At 38.3% G+C, this 20,804-nt stretch overlaps 1 protein-coding gene and 1 long non-coding RNA gene across 4 annotated transcripts in view; one reads left to right on the top strand and one right to left on the bottom strand.

Annotated features, from left to right (window-relative positions):
- The window catches only part of LOC132317176 (uncharacterized), a 48,995-nt gene extending 41,412 nt beyond the window's left edge, over positions 1-7,583 (top strand). The window contains exon 3 of the long non-coding RNA XR_009484027.1: positions 7,189-7,583. This is a non-coding gene — a long non-coding RNA (uncharacterized LOC132317176). The remainder of the gene's footprint in view (positions 1-7,188) is intronic.
- CACNB2 (calcium voltage-gated channel auxiliary subunit beta 2) overlaps positions 1-20,804 on the bottom strand; it is a 261,693-nt gene that overhangs the window by 165,109 nt on the left and 75,780 nt on the right. The window lies entirely within an intron of this gene.

A 20,804-nucleotide genomic window follows, 5' to 3' on the forward strand; every position in this document is an offset into this window, starting at 1 on the left:
TTTTGCAATTGATTTAAAAGTACATAGCACAAACCCTTTATTAGCATAGATGAAAAGCATATATCAAAAACAAGTAAGTTGAAAGCCTATAATTTTAAAATTTCCATAATAAATTTAAAATATAGTTCCTTCAAAATACTGGTGTTCCAATTAATAAGTTTATAGTTCTACATATATATATATATAAAAGCATATTCATATATATGAGAAAAAATGCATATTTATAGAAACTTTGTTCATCTTTTTGTACTTACCCAGGACACATTTTTAGCTTTGGGTGTTTTTAGCATGGCAACATGCAAGGCTGAGATGACCAACAGCAGCCCCACCAGCATGGAAAGTCAGATGGAGGGGTAGTCCAGGTGCCTCTGTTACCCCAGGGAGTACAATCCCTTAGCCTGGCTGAGAGAGGCAGACTGAGCGTGTGGTCAGGTAACAATAAAAAAAGTCATTTTTCTTCCCAAGGTACAATCCAGTCAAACAGAGACAAATCTTTGCGAAATACCTGACTTCAGCAGCAGCTGTCTGTATTTCTGTATATCCATGAAATCCAAAGTTGGCTCTTCTCTCAGAAAAGTTAAAACTGAAAAGTCAAAAGGACCCACTCACACAGACACTTCCCCCTTCCACTGGCAAAATGCAGTGCCCGGTTACCCACTGAGATTCCACCCAAACTCCGAGACTGGAGCTTGTAGGAGGATGAAGCCCAACACTGGAAGCCACTTGCCTTTAGAGGGTGTCGAAGAGAGGCCCAGTTGCTGGCTGCACTGTTTAACTGCTGCTATGCCTGAATATTTCACGACCCCAGGATCTTCTGAGTAACAAAGAGAATTAGGATCTCAATGTCAATAAATAATGCAAGCCAACAGGTCGCGCAGATACCTGTTGTGCCGTGCGTGCCCACGGTGTGGCGGCTGCCAGTCCAGCCCTGTGGAGGGCACCTGTTGTCCCGGCACCTCAGCCGCGGCGCTGGGCGCACCCGCCAGCACAGGCACGCGTCCCAAAAGGGGAAGCAAAAGCAGAAAATCACTGTCTCTGCTCGTTCTCTTTGTTCCTCTGCCCTTCTGTCTCTTTACTTTTACCTCGTGTCAATCTAGATTACCAGAGCAGATCCAGGCTAAATTTTGCAGCTATCAGTAGTGATTAGAGTGAGTTGATTGAAATCGGATTATACAGGAAGACCTCTGCCTCCTCACTCGGCATGCAGGCCAGTACCATTTGAAAAATACTTATGCTTCACTGCACAGCATGAGATCATTTGGAGCAGTCCATTTTAAAAGAAATGGTGCAGTAAAAACAAGCCAGACCGCGCTGTCTTTAAAAAGAGAAAAGGGAAAAGGGATCCTGTTTTTAATAGCTGCATGAATTTACAGGGGTATGTTTCAAATCATTTCCAGATGGAAGAGTTTGCTGGAGTCTCACGGATTCACCAAAAAGCATGGCATATTGAAGAGAGGCATTATGTACCTAAAGTGCTCTGCATACCTGATCGCTACTGCTCAAATATGGATCCAGTACAAGCATAACTGCATGGCGTCTGAGCACTGAACGTGTGAGAAGCATCATCCTTCCCTGGGGTAACACCTGCAAATCCTACTGCCCCTATCTATGCAACTCACAGTCTAATTCAAATGTGCTTTTTCCAAAGCATATCACCAAATGTATGCACAAGTGACCTGCCTGAACCATATTCAAATACATATATTCATTTATTTAAATACAAACATGAGCTATCAAGTAAAAAGGTAGGATGTATTACAAAATTATAGTGCCATCATAAAACTGTGGTAATGAATCTCGAAAAGAAGAAAACAAAAATTAAAATACAAAAGGAGACTGGTGGAACAGAACACGTAAGGGGGTGAGATTATAAAAAGCAATAAAAAAGGTACAAAATGCAGTTAAGTCCAGCTGACAGACACCACGAATGTGACACACAGATAGTCTGCATTACAACATACCATTTTTCTAGGACTTCCTAAATAATAACTTAATATTATTATCTACTCATGATACAGACCTAGATTACGCTCCAAGTATCATCTGTCACTTTACACTCATTATTTAATGTATTTGTATAAATGCAGTGAGTTTGTGATTCCACAAATTCAATTTGTGGATGGTCCATAATTTGTTTGCGGGTATTAAACTGATATTAAAGTCTTTTCCAAAATGACAGCATAAACTTTTTATTTTGTTAAAAGAATCTCTAGAAACTATTTACCCTCATTGGGACAAACAGGAAAGAAAAATACATGTCTTTTTCCAGTGGAAATAACCATCTGATTTCAAAATAATTACAGTCTTCTGCAGATTTGTAGTCCACACTGAAGGTAACTAGAACAAGTTTGGTACACTCTGCTTTGCATATGCTAGAATGAAGGCTTGTACGCACACAGTTTTTTAATAGATCCCCCTATTTTTAATAAGCCCACCCAGTCTCATGGAGCTGAAGCACTATCCATTACTGGCTCATCAGCATCTTTAACTAGAAGAATCTATGGACCTTGATTTGTATCTAGGAAATCAGCAGCTGACAAACTCTAGAAGTTGATGAAGTAGAACCATCTATTTGAGACAATATGAATTACTGGGTAGTTTAACAGTAGGTTTTTTGTTTAAGAGAAATATCATTATTCTACCGTAGATGTTCAAATATAATCCAGTAGGCAGAAATCCTGCTGGAGTTAAGGAAACTGTAATTCACTTCTGAAAAAAAAACATTACAAAGAATGTAACTATTAAATGTTGTCTATATTTGGAAAAAAAAAAGTTTCTAGCCTTTTCAAAAATATTGAGATAGGGAATACCTTTGATATCACAGAACAAAATTTTGAAACACTGTGCTACTGTATGTTGGCAGCCTTACATCAGGACTTAGGTTGTATAAATCACAGGTCAATATGCATTCCAGGGAAGATGACATTAGAAAACAGCAGGTTGAACTTGCGTCCTTCAGTGAAGCTCAAAGTTGGATATGTATTTGTATCCCTAAATTGCACTAGTACTTTTCACATCATCCTTTAAACAAGGAGACCATTTATGAAACACATGTATTTTGAAAGTTTCAGTCAAAACTACCCAGGTCAATCTGAAAATACAAGCTCATGTACATCCTTCTTTCTATTAATTGTATAACCCAGTCAGGTAGGAAAATTTGAAGATTCATATACAGGTACATGCACACCTGTATCTATCTTGCTAAACTATGCAGCACTGCTGGGTTACAGAGACTCTCCAAAATCTTATGACTCTTCTCTCATATGGCATACGGAATAACTTTACCCCATCTCAGAACAACTCTGGCATTGATTTTCACCAGTGAGGCACATCCTTCTTGGATTCATCTTTACAAGAGTCATATATCAAAGGTATCTATTATTCCCTTTGTTGTTCATGCTGACCACAGAACCACTTGCCACCAACCCGTTAACCAGTCACTCATGATATACCAGTTTAACAGATGCACAATCGCAAACAGTAGCTCAGGATTTATGCAGTTCCCCTACAAGTATTTTCTCCTGTCTGGACAAGCTGTTGCATCACTGAGAGAAGGTTCATTCAAATATCTGATATGTCAAGTGCTGACTGAAACAAGTCAGAGGAAATACCTCTGGTTCAGTCCTAGTCACAGAAATACTTCATACTGATAATGTTTTATCTTTTCATATAGAAAAGATAAATATTGCTTGTCCTGAGAAAGAAACTGTACATTTTAAAAAATGACACTGAAAGGCAGAAAGACTAGAAATTCTGAGGTAGCAGTGTAATTAAGGTGGCCAAATAAAGGCATGCCCCTTCAAAAAAAAACAAACCAAAAAATGCATAAGCCACAGATGGCAATACACAAGCAATAGTTTTCAAAGCATAAAATGCCATAGAACAAAGGCTGTGAGTCAAAATTTTCTGGAGACAATAAATTACAAGCCAGTCTTGAACACTTTAGTACTGCTTACTGATTGGACCTGCCTTCCATTCATCAGTGACACATAATCAGGAAAAGCTTTTTAGGTTGTGCTTTTTTGTTCCTGTTAGAGGCATATACTTGAATGCATGGGATTCGACTTCAATACCATTCATTTCTATGGAAACATTTCTAATCTAATATGTGCTCCTCACCATGACAAAAGAGTGCATATGTTATGAACAACTGTGTGTTATAGATCTCTGTACTTTCTCTTAATATCACTGGATAGATTTCTGATGAAATATAAATTACTTGCATGAGATGAATATATTGTTTCATCTCATATATGGTTTTGTTAGCAGTAGGAAACTGCCACTGACATTCTTTTTTTATAGTGACAAATTATCTCTTACATACGATATTTATAGTATGCGTGCATACTTAATGATACATACGTAACACAGGCAAATATCACAACAGATTTCCCACATACTTTGATATCAATTTATTATTTCCCTCTATCTGACTTTGGCCATAAAATAATAAGATGCATGCAAGTAATAAAGTAAAAAAAGCCCACAAAAAAACATCAGTTCTGGGAGGAACAAAACAGATGAAAATGACGGAAATATATGCAAAGGAGATTTCAATGCCATTCTGCAACAAGTTAGTTCTTAACATGGAAAAATAACTTCAGAAGCTAATTTGTTTTCCCCCAATTCCAATGGAGCAAAACTACTAAGTTGATGTCAGGAGCAACCTGAAGCACCTAAACAGGCTTGAACCTATGGTTTTGGCGATCTTTGCTGAATCTGCACTACAGTCAATGTATAATTGACTGGGCTGAGAAAAGTCCGCCTACAGTTGACTCCTGGGAAGAGGGGGCCCTGAAGAGTACAAATCCCTCTTTAGTGCTGGGAAGGGGAAGAAATGGCACAAACCAATATACATAAACCAAAAGAAACACTAACTTAAATAAGCTATGTAACATAAATGAGGCTGCCATTGCAGTAATCTCAGTTCTACTTAATAAAACTACCTGCAAATAAATTAAAAGGTAAGAATTTCTGGGCTTCTCAGAATGCTAAAGGTAAGCATCTGCACGTTGCATGCTTGCACAGACAGAAACACTATCAACATACATTTGTGCACTTATAAAGGCATAAATTTCTACTTCCCAGTTGAATTTTCACAGTTTCTACAGTTTTAATGTATCGTATATGTATCCCTGATGAAACAATCTGAGTTAGTGAGTCCATTTAGATGCCAACTTACAAATGTGAAGTGTGTCACCAACAGCACAACAGAAAGCCAGCATGTCTTTTCTGAAAGTCCAATTATGATGTATGGACGTATGTTGTCCATACATATGTATGGACAGGATGCTGTGTAGTAAGTGCCCGTCGTGGCACACACCACGTACCAGGCTCTTGTCCTGGAAGAACTTAGGAAAAATTTCTTTGCTGAGAGAGCGGTCAAGCATTGGAACAAGCTGCCCAGGGAGATGGTGGAGTCACCATCACTGGAGGTGTTCAAAAAACATGTAGATGTGGCATTGTGGGACATGGTTTAGTGGGCATGGTGGTGTTGGATTGATGGTTAAACTTGATGATCTTACAGGTCTTTTCCAACCTTAATGATTCTGTGATTCTTTGAACTCTCTCTGCAAAGCTACACTCAATTTTTAAATGATTTGGACTCAAAACTGTGGATGATTGCCTCCAATAACTGTGCTGAGGTTCAAATTCTAGCAGTTGGACAGGTGAAATAGATGGGTATATGACTGGATAGACATCCCTACAGCAGTGCAGCAACTTTCTGCAGTGAAACACTTAAAAGTACAAGAAAGATTCTCAATGAGATGTTAATCAGTTATTAGAAACAGTTCTGTTTCAAATATACCATGTCTAGACATACTAAAGAAAAGAAAATATTTCACAGAGAAATTAATGACTTTATTCCATTCTGAAAGTTAGAGGATGTAAGTATAGAGTTTGTTACATTAGTACCTAACACAAAGGTATCTTACAGAACTGTCACTGGTGTAGAACAGATTAGATCAGATCTGACCCTATATACTGTGCTAATAAACATAAACTTCGTCCCATACAAACAAGCTGGAAAACAGCTGGCATTTGAGTTTTCTCCTTCTTCTTAATATTAACTCAGTTCACAGAAATTTAGAGCAGCAGCTGCTGATGGCTTGCCAGACATGTGCTCAAGTAAAATGAACTAAATTTATTCCCTCACACAGAAGGATTTAGAAATACTGAATTTTACTTAAAGCAGCTGATGTAGTGCCAACAGGATGCATTAAAAATTCCTACTGCAAAAAATAACAAATTCAAGGACAATAAAGTGGAAAATTTAGATGCTAACAAGACTAGAAAGTCCAAAAATTACCCCTGTTATATGTAGGGCCTGTGGTGTAATCTTTAATTCCAGAGGACACAAATCTCATTGTAGAAAACAGAAGGTCCTCATCAGATGAACAATGCTGAACAATAAACCTAAAATGACAGACATATTCTGCACGTGTTCATCATGCATCATCTCCTTTCTGAGGATGCTTTTCTTGTACAGTCACTGCAACATCCGATAGTTTTCCTGTCTTCAATGAGCATATTTTCAGAAGATGCTTGTGAGGGAAGATGCTACTGTTATTCTCATTTGATAGCTGGAATATCAATGCTAGATGAGTCCATTTGTTAATGAGGACTCTAGTCTGAGAGGGTTCTGGTCTGATCCTTCCAAGAATTTAACATTCTGTAATACTTTCTGTATTTAAAGCACACTTGTGGACTTCCGCTGTATTGCGTACTCAGCAGTTCTGCAAATAAATCTTGATCACTTCAATTTTGAGATCACAGAGTTTAAGCCAGATATTCCCAAATGGTGGTACACAAGACACTTAGAGAATGATCCAAATCTCTGATTTAAGCAAAATGTCCAGCCTTGCCAAGAGCCAAACAAGAACCAAATCCATTTCCATCTTGTTCATAAAACTGTCCTCTCTCTTCCTGTCCTACATTCACTTACTGAGCTCCTCTTTCAGCAACAAAGTGATGCCTCACATCAAGAAAATTGATTCTTTTTTTCCTGACTATCAGCCATCCAGTGATGAACATAGCTGTGATCTTAAGAAAAAGAGGAAAAAGGTCTTTAAATACTGCATTGTGGTGTATACACACAATTCTAGGGTTTTCCAGCTTTCAAATCACTGACTTTCTAATCTCAACACTTTATAAAGCAGATGTTTTCCTTTTTTTATTTTTCTATAGGTTTTAATAAAAGTCCCAGCACCATCACCATCAGAAAAGAAACCGTACGAATGGATGGAATTATTCTGATTGCAACAAGCTTCACGGTACTGCCTGCAACTATCCTCAGTTCAGAGCTGTGGCTGAAACAGATGCATGTTGCCAGAGTCATTTCAGTTTGGCTCCTCAAAATAAGCAGACACTGGAATTAACATGTCTGGACTCTAGATGTAAACCAGAAATAACAACATAACCTTGCAAAGAAATGCTGTAAATTTGCTCATTAAAGTTTGCAAAGCAATTAGATGAATATTATAGAAGACTGCGCTGCTTAATGAAGATCATTAAAGAAAAGCCTTTGTACACATAACACAGGAATCCATGACATGGGCTGCCAAACCGTAATTGTTATTCTTTACATAGGCCAGGTCCTCAAAAAGGATGAGGCACACAGTCTTCTGCTTGCTGATACTGGAAGGATACTCCACCCTAGACACCGGTCCCTTCTCCTGCTGTCCCTGCCAGCTCTGCATCTTGGTGGTCACCTCCTCCCTGCCACCAAATGACTTGTGGCTGCACAGCCCAGTTCCCGGCCTCCCCTTCATCCTCCTCTGACTCCCAGCCTCACTGTCCCTCCTATCAGTCCCAGCCACCAGTGCTGCCACCACTCTGCTTGGATGGCTGAACACAGGACAGCAGCAGACCGACCCCCTGCTCTAGGCAGATCCCCACAGCCTATTCCAAATCACACTTGTAACTAGTGTTTCTCAAAGGATCAGCTTATTTCTTCTAACCTAATTCTAAAAATCCTCTTCTGGAATAGAGACTATGGTTGTAGAAAACCTCCAAGTTGCACAATTTCAGAGCCAATGTGTACGGGATGAAAGGAGAGGTCGGGTAGCAAGGTAAGAAGGCTGCCATCATGCCAGTAGACCCCAGCAGGCAGGGAAGAAAATGGGATAGGTTTACAAAGAGCCAGAATCCCCCTAACTACAAAGCTGTGAAACCAACCAAAATTCAGCTAACTCGAAGTTTGATTTAAAAATCTTCAGCAGTTGTCTTAAGGTAATAATCATCATTCATATTTTCAAAATATATTATCTGAGATACTGCAGCTGACTCAGGGATCATGTTTCTCAGAACAGGAAGAAATTCTATGGATATTAATAACATGCAGTACCTGTTTCCAGTAGTTAGTTCCTAAGGTAGGTAGGACAACAAACTTCTTTCCATATCTGTCCTCTACAGCAGTACAAAGAACAACAGTAATGGTTTCATAATAATGCAGAAAAGCGTAAAAAAAGAGGTTTACCAAAAGAAATGGAAAACAGAAAATATCTATGATTTTTACAAGCTTCTGCATGATGCTTTAGAGGTTACTGAAAAGTTCACATTGGATATTTATAAGTAGAAAATTAATGACACGCTCGCGGTAAAGGAAAGCTCAAAGAGTATGTAAATGTAATATTTCAGTGGTATTTCAGTTCATTGCATGTAAGTAATAATGGAAATACAAAAAATACTCAAAGAGCTGAGATTTAATACTTGGTGAGTGTCATGTACTAAATTGTATTCGAAATCCAAAGAAAAATAATCGAAAACATCAATCAATAATCAATGGTAAGCCAAATCAAGCCTTTCTGTGAAAGAAGAAAATGTACTACATGTTAAGAAAGGTATCAATTACTGAGGTAATTAACTCTAAGAGGAATAGGAATTCTGGTATCTATGACTTTTTCAAAAACTATTAATTTTTTCTACATGCCTGAAAAGTTTTCTGTAATTCTTATATAAGGAAATCAAACGTTCAGCGAGTACACTATGAACCCTACTACCCCAACCCTTTTGTATGTATCTCTCATCCAAATATATTTACATTAAATAAATGCTTTTCACTGCATTTATTTATTTGAATAGTTGGGCAATATCCTTTATTATGGTTTACTGACATAATGACTTGAATATTTTCCTTTTTATTTTTCTGTTCTTATGACTACTCCAACAGTTCCTTCAGAACATACACACACAAAAAAAGAAGCTAAGATGACTCACTTGCAGTGTTTTAAATAACAAAACAACCGGAACATTTTACACACATAAGCAAAACCATGAAAGAGTATAAAGGTGCTTGGGGAAACAAAAATTTATTTTAACTTTTTGTTTACTTATAACACTAATTAAATACACCATCAGATGATACTGTTTTCCTGTGGACATCTCTTGCATTGATTGAAAATTCACTGACTGAAAAGCCAAATACCCTAGACTACAGCAATAACAGAGATTGTAAAACCTTCAGTTCCACATTCAATGTCTGAAAATGACAGGATGCTGAATTTATTCAATGTTCAATTGCTTTGTTTTGTTTTTTTGGTATCAGATACAGTGTAGGCGAATTCAGCCTTCCTACCATTGGTAGGGTTTTATTCTCTGTTGTTATCAGACACCATCAAGCATCCCAAGCCCAAACTGCTAAAAATGAGCAATGAAGTTTAGAGCAGTGATATTCAAAATCACTGCTAGAACTGTGCAAGCCTTTCAGAGAGACAGTTTCATTTTAAACTTGCACAATGTTGTATTTTAATCAATGAAATCGTCAGGGAAAAGCCAGTACAAATCAGAATTTGTTCTACCATGTCACATTGTTCCTCAAGGACAAGTAACATACTGTGAAGCAAGGATTTAAAAAAAAAATGCTCTGAAATACGCTCTTAAAAACAAAGATGACTATTTGCCTTTTTTGATCTCACCTTTCTCATGCCTATTTATATTTGCTATTAACAAAACAATATGATGGATCTGTATCTCTGCTTCCCGTGTTTTAGTGTCTATGCACAGGTAAGACAGCAAGTGTGGTGTGAGCAGCCAGACCAGGACAAATCAAGGGAAAACACGTATCTCTGGCTTATAGTACCTTTGTAGTTAAAGTCAAAGAGAGGCTCTGAGGAGAAAAGGCAGAAATGGGGGACAAAAAAAGGTAATTAAATAAAGTTCAGCTTGTTCAGGTAATATTTATAAATTACACGCACAGATTATCCTCCTGGGCTGCCCAACACAATCCAATATAATCAAAAGTATTGTACTGGAAAAAGGCCACAAATTACATCATCTTTCATGCACCGAATTAAATGTTCCAGCAGCAGAGCGAGCTCAGGAGTGCATCTCAGGCGCTGATGGATGAAAGCGATGGGGCCTAGCAAGTGGCAGAATGATGTTCAGCAATTTATGGTGCCTGTTAACAGGAATGTCGGGTTGTGAGCGGTGTCAGAGAGCGGCCTTCTGAGCTGAGAGAAGAGCCAGTGGGACAATACATGAAGAAAAAACGGGAGAGATTCTTATAAACTCCACAACCTAACACAAACACCTCTATCTCAACAAGATTCACAACATATAACACTGGGGATGCAACATGTCTTAAATTTAAGCTAGCGAAGAGGTGGCATTACTCCTGCACAGGGAAGGCCGTTTCCCGCCTCTGGGCTGCCAGGCCACAGCACTGGGCAGGCAGGAGGCAGGCAGCGACCGCAGCGGCAGTGGTCTGGGGGGGGGTTCCTCCTCTGTCCTCCTTCACAGCAAAGTGCAGCCACCGGCAAAGCTGTGAAACTTCATTTTGACAAATTGTGTGAACCCCGATATTCACGTTGGTCTCCAAGACTTTAGAGCGACGTGTGTTTGGAGACAGGTTTACCTTGTGCAGCGGGGGCCTGCAGGTTCCTCCGTACTCCTCTCAGTACCACCAAGGTCCCTGCTGCTGGGCTGGCACAGATGGCCTGCCCCAACAAGCTGAAACTGAACTAGGAGAACCAGGCTTGGTGGGTGAAAACAGTCCTGATTGTACCTTCTCAGCTTGCTGGAGTCTGCAACTAGTTTTGCCAAGCAATATTCCATTACAATTCCCCCAAACAGGCCTAAATTCATCTAATTCACTTGCCTTGGGCAAGAGACTTTACCCTCCTGAGTTGTGAAAATACCTGGCACATTTTACTTTCTCATCCCTGTTCTCACTGGGAAATCTAAACAATTCTCCAGTCTAGAAAGAAGGAATTTCTGACAAATCAATTTTTCCTGGGTCTTAACGTTCACTGTCGCAGGCCAATCCTAACTAGACAAGCTGATCTGTAGTGTTATGATAACAATGCCACACTGTACCTATTCAGTTGGGGAATTACACTGAGAAATCTCTGAAGTTCAAACTGAAAAAGTTAATCTATTGAAATAACAGTAAGAGTTTTGTATTTACTTCAATAATTAGTTGCTTATATTAATTCTTATATTAAGAATTCTCTATCTAATTTGCTACACTGAATCAAGGAACCAGAATGTAGTCATTTATTTAAAAAAAAAAAAAAAGGAAATTACTTTTCCACCTTCTAGATCAGAAATCCACATTTTATGTGATGACAAAGTGACAGAGAAGTTGCTTTCAATTTGTGATTCACACAACTTTGTATTTGGAGAGTTCCCCAGAAACTTATGTACACAAAAAAGAATGCAACCTTTAAAGGAATGACTGCAAATGCAAGTTTTATTTTATGGTCTAATTTGTCCTTTTTTAGCATGCTTTCAATTTTGCAGCATGAAAGTACAGAAATTAAACACAACCCACAGGCACACGAACATGTGACCATCATTTAATCAGCAAATCGCTTTGCGTCTCACTGACCTTTGGCAGTTTTACGAAATTTTTATTTCCAGCTGGTTGAACTGTTCTTGAACAACTTTTTTTAATGCAGTAGTCATAAACTGGCTTTTCTGTATCGTCTATCATCCATGTTCTCTGCCTAAATGCATTTTTTCTAGAATATGTATGACTTCCCTAACGCAAAACATCTATACTGTTCCTTTGGTACTTTTACAGTATCCTAGGAAAATAAGGATTTTTTCCCCCCTATAATCATGCCATTTCTCAAAGCATTTCTGTTCAGCATTCTGGCGACAGACCCTCACAATAGCAACTGTTACTGTGAGCAAGCTTTGCACATGAAGGCAGATGGGTTTCCTTTGAATCCAGCCAGAGCTCAGCCATGTGAGACTGCAGAGAGCTCACGGAACAAAAAACACCTCTGTGATCTCTGCCTGTACCATAGGTAAATAGTGCTATTTCTGGAATGAGTTTTAATTTTCTCTGTTCTGCCTCCTTTAAATTTCTCTCTCTCAAGAAAAAGTTATTTCAATTCATGTCTGAGGTTTATTTCAATCTACGGTACTTTGGCATTTTTCTTGAAAATTTACAAGGATCACTTCATCCAGCTTAGGAATGTAGCTATGACTAGGGTCAACTCCTTAACTATAAGTACCGGTACTAGCATAAAAACAATTATGAGATGATGCTATATCTCTTTAAATCCAAAGCAATTTCGAAACTCCTTATAAAATAAGGGGACAATATTTGTCCTAAACACCACATTTGCAAATGCACGCCTGGAGGAAGGGTCTCCTGTGGGGAGTCCGGTGTCCATTGCTGGCAGGAGCTTGGCAATGGCAAGGCCGAGCCAGGTCGCTGCCCTTCGGACCAGGAGAGATTCACTATGCAATCTGCCAGCTTTCCTTAGAAGTCTTCTTAATTTTTTTCTATTCTTTTTTATTTAATTTTTAAAAATTCTTTGTAATTTTTAAGAAATCCTATTCCATATGGATGGGAGGGTGTATCACCATAGATCATAAAAGGGAAAACAGTTTTAAAATGTTTTGTGACAAGCTCACTGGAGACCTGTTCAAATGTTGCTGTCTTGGTTCCCCCACCATTGACTGGGACACACCTGGGATACACAGACTCACCTGACCCTCCGACACCCTTTTCTATGGCAGACCTTATTACCTTTGGACACCCTGGAGGATGCATTGGACAAACAGAATATTTCTTAAAATATGCAGTGAATACATTGGGATGTTTGACTCCTGATAGGCTTGGGTGAGACATATTATCACCCAGATGCTTTCCAACATCTAACACAAGCCAGGTTAAGATAAAAACAAAAAGAAAAATGTTTCCTTACAACTTCCAAAGCAGTCAACAGTTTAAAATGTTTATAAAGACAAAAGTGAAGAAGCTAAATCCTTCTCCAGAAAACTTTCCACAGAATTTCCTGTGTTTCTACTGCATTTTCCCTCTTTCTGCATCTCAACCCTCAGGCTGCAACCCTCACTGAGCACCTCTTTTTGTTGAAGCAGTTAAGCTTTTTATAATCAATCTGATCGTTGAAGTTCTCCTCAGTGTTTGTCACTGAGACTTAATTTATTTCCTCCTGATTTGCAAAACTTCATGGTCATTCTTCCTGTCAAAATAAATACTGTTTTGTTTCCTCAGAGATGCAAATATTGCCTTCTTAGACCAGGTATCATCTCATGTACTTGCCTGGTTTAATGAACACTTCTTTGCCTCAATCAGGGTAACATTTCTTTCGTTCTCCTGCCCTTTGGTGACTTATTGTGCCTGTTGTCTTCTCCTAAGGTTTGTCTTGTAAACTATACATAACCTACACAAATATGTTAGCCCAAGTATAGGTTGACTATTACTAAAAAATAAATAGGATTAATGGTTCATGGCACCTTGCTGATTCAATAGAACAAACATGACAATACTTAACAACTATCAGCAGCCATTAGCCAACACAGTTTAATTAAAATCTATAAAAATTCAGCTGTCTATACTGCTTGAATTATGATACTGTGTTTGCAGGTATATACACACAAACATATATCTTTAATGAAATGTGTGCACTAGTTCGTAACGACATTAACCATTTCCTCCATAAGAAAAGGTTCCACGTATGCAACCCCTGTCCATCTATTTTTTCTATACACATGGCATGCCTCATCAGGGTCTGCTGAATTCTTCTCTTTGTCATCCTCTCTAAATTTCTCTTTATCTTTTCTCTAATTCTTTCAATTTTAATAGTTTATTATTCCACACAAACACAATCTAGATTAAACTCACTTCTAGGTTTGCATTCGGACTTTTGCAATTAAGATCTTCTATTACAATGATAAATGAATTTTGGCATACCTCAGGTATGTTTTACCAAAAGCTGGAAAACTCAAGATACAGGAACTACACTGACAACATAACTGCTAAATGGTATTTTTTTTTTCTAAAAATCTATAGCCAAGTAACAATGTTTCATCACTTGTTATTTTAATATTATTATGTGATAATAGCGATTCTACAAAATGGATAATAATCCATTGCCATATTTCTTTCTGCTTACAAGACAGATAGGGTAGCATCAATCAGTGGATACAGCCTTAAAGTGATTGTGTGACTAAATCTTTCCTTCCTTAGCTGCTGGGGAGCAAGAACCACCATCTTATATTTATTTACTGGTGCTGGTTTTGTGTAGGGCCATGCTATTTCAGCACACTTTCAATATTCTGGGAGAAGAGGACTAAAACCAATGGGATTAACTATACTACACTATTTTTTCTTTCTTCTCTTTGGACAATCTTTTACTATGTTTGATTCTGATTAGGCAGATAATTAATCAAACTAGTTTATCTTCTGAATCTTTTACATGGCCTGCAGTGGGCCAAGTCTTGCACATAAATGCTGCTCTAAGAAATAGTAAAATACCCAGTTTCAGTAATATCTGTAGCTCCCAGATCAATTCAATAAAAACAACATGAAAAGTATATTGGGTAATACATTTAGCTCACATTTACAACTGGGAAGATAAGAGTTAAACAGACCCACTTATTTCCAAGTCAGGTAAAAATAGAGAAGCCTTGAAAAAGTTGTATATGCAACTTACTGAAAAAACCCACATAATCACAAAATATGGGCAAAGCATTAGTAAAGAAAAAGAAAGCTATTTTAACTGGGATAGCTTCTGGAAAAGAAAATGGAAATAGAGAAGCAATAAAGCAAGATGTTTCTACAGAAAATAGATGTATCACTGCCTTGTATAGTAGACCAAGTTCTGTGCACAAACCCATAAACAGAACTGATTATAAAACGTGAAGATGGTGAGTGTTATTGCTAACAGTCTGGTTATAAACTCTGAAAGAGACTTGACAGACACGAGGGACAAGATGAAGCATCTGACTGCATTTCTCCGGATGTAGAATAAGTAGGTCACTATTCCCATACAGGTAATAATTTTCACTACTCTATAACAGATGAAAATTTGCAAACACTACCTTCAAATTATTTATTTCCAGAAGCACAAAACCCAAGAGCATTCCTTCTTTCGCATCATGCCTCTAATGCCACACAGCATGCTCCTAGCCACGAGTGTGCAGTTGAACACAGATGCATGATTGCAAGTACATGCTGCAGCGGTTTCTTCAGCTGTTAAACAAATAGTATCTCAGCCAAGTGAAGCAGCGGAGTGGTTCCATCTAGAGGAAGAGTGTGTAAAAACTACTCATCCCTGATAACTAGCTGTTTTTAAATAAAGAATAGGCATAAACCATTAATACAGCACACTCAGCCTGCTACCTGGTGTCATACCTCTGTATCTGTTTCTTACAGCAGTGCGTGCTTGGTTGAACTGGACAGAAGAGATAACGTTGTAACCATCAGAGTTATTAACATCTACATCCTGGACAGTCCTGGCAATATCTCCACCCACAAATAATATGGTATGACTAGGAATGACATATAAAAGAGCTCTACAAGTGAACTTGTTCACTGAGGTGTAAATTATATGTTCAAACCAATGCAAACCAAAACACCTCCTCGACTCTTAGCCCTAAGTTCATTTCATCTTTCCTTGACTAGCAAAACTTTTTAGGACTCCACAAAAACCAAAAGCTTCTTTTTTCTGCTACACATAAAAGGCACATTAACCCATTACTTAAACAAAATGGGTTCTTTCAGGTCTTTTAGGATTAAGCAAAGAACTGACCTTCTTTCAGTAATCTTGTTTGGCCTCTTCCAGCCTATCTTGACCTTGACCCTCTCTGTTTCTTCTTTCATTCACTAACCAATGACTCCCTTTTCCTTCAACATTCCTGCCAGAAGGGGATGTTTAATCACACCAGAAGCAGTGCAATACTTTTTCCAGAAGACTTTCTGCTCATTGAAGCCCTCTTGCTATGTTCAGCACTTCACCAAATCTATCTTTTCAATTCAAATCTAAAAGTATTTTTTAATTTTCCTCTCATTTCTCTTTTAGAAAGTTACTAATTTTGCTACTCCTGTTTAATATAAAGATAGGAAGAAAGACATTAAACATGGCAATCTTCCTCCGAGAAGTCAGGAGAATCAGTTAGTATTGTAAGTCAGCCAGTTAATTTATCATGACTTCACAGTCTCATAAAATTGTTATGAAATGCCAACTCATCAGAAAATGTATTAAAATTGCCAAGAATACTTAAATTTTTCCTCCACCACTGAAGTCAGTAAGCATTGTACCCAAAGACATTACACCCAAGAGCAGAAAAAAAAAGAAACTGGTGAAGGGAAAAATATAGTCAGGAGAGAACAGAAAAACCAAACTAATAAAAGACTAAGAAGAAAGGAGAAAGACATTTGTACCAAGCAAGGATAGCAAAGCTCGCTGTGTATGAAGTGGGAGAAAAGACAGAGGGTATAAAGACAGTGCGCCAAAAAGAAATGAAGGATGGAAATGGGTTATATTTTACTTGTAACAATCTCTTAAAAATTAGTTTTAAGTGCTTATTTTTAACAAATACTCTTTTTTTCCCCATGTTTCGTAGAAAACATTATACTTCTGCATACATACTTGTGCAGCAGGATTCTCCTTCCAGCAAAGAATCGCAGCTTTGTGGAAAGAAAGCACCTCAGGCCTCTTTCCACGTGATTTGTCCACAGCCACAGGATGAATCACTGGTGGGGCTGGAGACAGAGGTTACAAGTCCTGATTCCCACTTACTAACTCCAAGAGACTAATAATAGAGCATACAGTGCTCTAAGTGTATGACTTATTGCAAATTTGCAACTTATTTTCATGAATATAACACAGGTTTCAGAAAACACATAGCCTTTTTAAGAACAACTTATTTAAAATACAGCTTCAGAAAACTAACATTAAAATAATACGCATAAAATCAAAGTCAAGGGTGCTACTGAAATTTTACTGACATGCAATTTTAAATATTTAAATTTATTATTCAAGCAGTTATATTACATACAAAATGAAAGACAGCAGGCCCTTATTCCATATATTGTCACAATATTTTATCCACCAGCCATATTGTTATATAATTTTACTTCAAAATGCACAAGGAGCTTTAAATGTTCCATTTAATTCTCCTAAATGTAAGAAAGATTTTCAAAATAAGCCCCTTTTGCTAGTTAATTAAATTGAAAGGTTGTACCTAAGGAATGCAGCAAGAAGAAAGAATTTAAAGAAGGGGGACAAGAAAATATATTCTTATTTTGTTTCTTTAAACAGTGGCTTTGTAGTCCAAACTCTGTGCTTGTGAAATGGAAGGCAATCATTTAAATGCAGCCACAGGAGTAAAAAATAAGAAATTATGACTACCTAATATGTAAAAGGGGAAAACCAAAACAATTGGAGCAGATGTGTGAAGTTTCACCTGGGAGTGGAGCTGCAATGGAAACAGTTTAGCCTCAGTAGTACTTCCCAGCATGACGACTCTAGGCTGTTAGACGTAGCAGAGTAAATGCAGATAAAGTGGATTTATTTCCCTTTAATTTTGGCAGTGCAAAGTTTGCTCTGGTTTGGCTGGTATGCAATGACTGATGGTCTTGGTTCAGGTCACCTTCCCTTTAAATATTGTTTATTCCACTTTATTCACTTACTGTTTTCTTCCCATACTACCAAAGCAAAATATTAGAAAAGCAGTGTACACAAAAAATGCAAAAGGACTTCCAATAGATATTTAAAATACAGAAAGTATCCCCCAAATCCAGAGATTATAAATTGCTCCCTAGAAGTTTTATGTTAGCCATACTCACCCAGTACCAAGGACAGTCCAGTCACTTAAAAAGTTAAAGGACTGTTTTTGCTAGTCCAGCCAATTCCTTTAAGGTATAAATATACCATATTTATGCTAAAACATGTAATCTAATTCTCATCATCAGAAAATCACAACTTCTTTATACTTTCTTTCCTCCTTCCCAGCATGTTATTTTTCTGCCCACAATACACAAAGAGGAGAATCGTGGAGGTAAATCCTGGCAATAACAACAGTTCATCAACAGCTGTCTCAGCCTGCAACTTCTGCTTGTGAACAGCTCAAACTTCACTAAAACTGACAACAGCAGCAATGGAGAAAAGAAGAGGAATAGATGCAAGGCTAGGATTGATGGCACAGGAGTATTAAGGGTCATAGAAATAGCCCTGGCAGGTGCAGTCCCAGGAAGGAAAAATACAAGGCTGGGACTAAAGTCAACAGAAGGAAAAGAGGTTTGCAAATGTGAAGCAAGATTTCTGCATGTCAAAAGCAGAGAAGCATGGTGGAGAAGAGACAAAAAAGTAGCTATATCTGGAAAAAAATAACCATATAAATCAGCAATGAAGAAGAGATAGGGAGGTAGTGAGCATCCAGCTGCAGGCTTCACAAGGGTTTTCACCAGATGAAAGAAGGCAAATCACCTCCTTAAACTGGACCCAAAACATTACCAAAATATTGGAGGTGAAGCCTTATTGCAGTCGGGGATTTTGATAGTAAAGAAAAATAATCATGAAAGAAAAATCCAAGGAATTATTTTATTAAAACTCTAGGCCAATTAGCACTCATCCAGTTACTTTAAATGCCCTACCCTCCTATTACCCACAGACACAGCAAATGCAAGCTGGACGTAGGCAGTAATCTCAGAAAGTCTATATTGCAGGAGAGGCAGCCATCAGGATACTTGGTTTCGTATCACACTTCGCAGGAACCAGCCTGTTCTTTTACATCCTCCAGATGATGCTGAGACACCTCAGAGTCTCCCCGGTTCCTTTTTTTTGCTGCAGCAATGCAGGAAACGCTCCTCCTGGTAACCTGTTCCAGCCAAGGATCATACTCCAACATCCTTTTTAATCTTTCCTTTTTACTGCTGTCCTCATAAATGACCTACCCCAGCTTCCTCTGCACATGTTCATTAGTACTTACTTCCACCTACAGCTGTCCACGGGCCAGCCAAACCTCCCACTCGGCGACCAAGGAGCAGTGTAGATTCAGGAAAACAAGTCAGAAAAACAAATCAGCCTGACTTGAACAGGATGACGAGATGTTTGAAGCTGTCCCGTTGTACCCCTGCCTTTGCTGACAGGTGATGCCCAAGCACACGTTTCTTACCCAAGACTATTGGGAATATGTGTTCAGGGGGAGCCCAGGCAACAAAGTGTGTTCAAACCATGCCAAACCTGGGAGGCTGGACCATGCTAAAGCAGGAGGTTGGATTACATGGTTTAGTGGTGGACTTGGTAGTCTTAGGTTAACAGTTGGGCTCGATGATCTTAAGGGTCTTTTCCAACCTAAATGATTCTATGATTCTATGAAAAGGAACAAGAAGGCCAGCATCTGCTATGATAAAGAATGGTCTGGTGAGAAACATGATTAAGTGATAGATGGAAAAGAATACAGTATCAAGAGGAACAGACAAAAAACCCTAGCCCAAATCTAACAACACCAAAAAGAGAACATTCCCTCAGGAGGTCTGAGATATCCTCCAGACACAGGCACAAGAAGCCTACTGTCTGGATCCTGCTTGCTGCTGCAGGCAGAAAACTCTCCAATTAAAGTCCCCACCATTAGAAAAGAAGCATCTTGAAACAAAACCATACCAAGGTCCTTAATTAAACTAAAATACACAGTGCAAGCCATGCCATAAATTTCACTACTAATCTTTAAATAAAGATTATATTGTTTTGGAATGCATTTTTTTAAGGGTGAGGGGTTTTTTTGTATTGAATTGTAATAGTCCCTTGTTAAGGATTAGAGTCAGAGTAATGAATATTTGCCTTCCAGACATCATCTCCATGCTTTATCAAATTAGTTATATATCTGAGAAAAATCTTTAAAACACTGGCTCAGACTTATTCTGAATAGTCCTTTCAGCTAAGCAAAAATGTCATTTGATAATTCTAAAAAAACCAAACAAACCAAAAAAGGCAAAAATTCAAAAAGTCAACAAGATCAGTTTTCAAACTACTAAATAAGTAAGTATTAAATAGTGTTGGGAAATCCAGACAATTAAAGATTTTAAGTTGTTATTAAAAATACAACAGATTCCAGCCTATGGCTTACCTATCCAGATTATCATATGTTGGCCCTCCCTGGCTACATTCACCTTGTTGTGCAGCTGTAAGAGTGGCAATAAACACGTACTCTGCAAACACACCTGCACCCTGAGAAGCCAGGAAGCTTTGCAGTACACTGTGCTTTGCAGCAAACTAATGTGCTTAATGCGCCTGTCTTGTATGCTTTGGTAGGTGACTTCCAGCTATGCATTAGGTCACTTCCAAGTTCACCACCCTGAAGAGTCTTTCAGGAAACTATGCAGACTCTCCTCCTGTACCTGTCATTGCTTTCACTTGCCATGGATAAAAAGTTCAGAGTCAACCGCTATTATGTTGCTATATAAGCAATTTTTCCAGTTCGGCAGGTGTGTTGCACCACTGCAGATGATACCGCTCACAGCAATAAGAGAAGACAGTATGTACAGTTATGCAAAGTGGTTGAAAGCTAATTGCTCTGTTCAGAAACGTGCAGACTCTGGA

The sequence above is a fragment of the Gavia stellata genome, chromosome 6 (genome assembly GCF_030936135.1).
Source record: "Gavia stellata isolate bGavSte3 chromosome 6, bGavSte3.hap2, whole genome shotgun sequence".
Taxonomy (NCBI): Eukaryota; Metazoa; Chordata; class Aves; order Gaviiformes; family Gaviidae; genus Gavia; species Gavia stellata.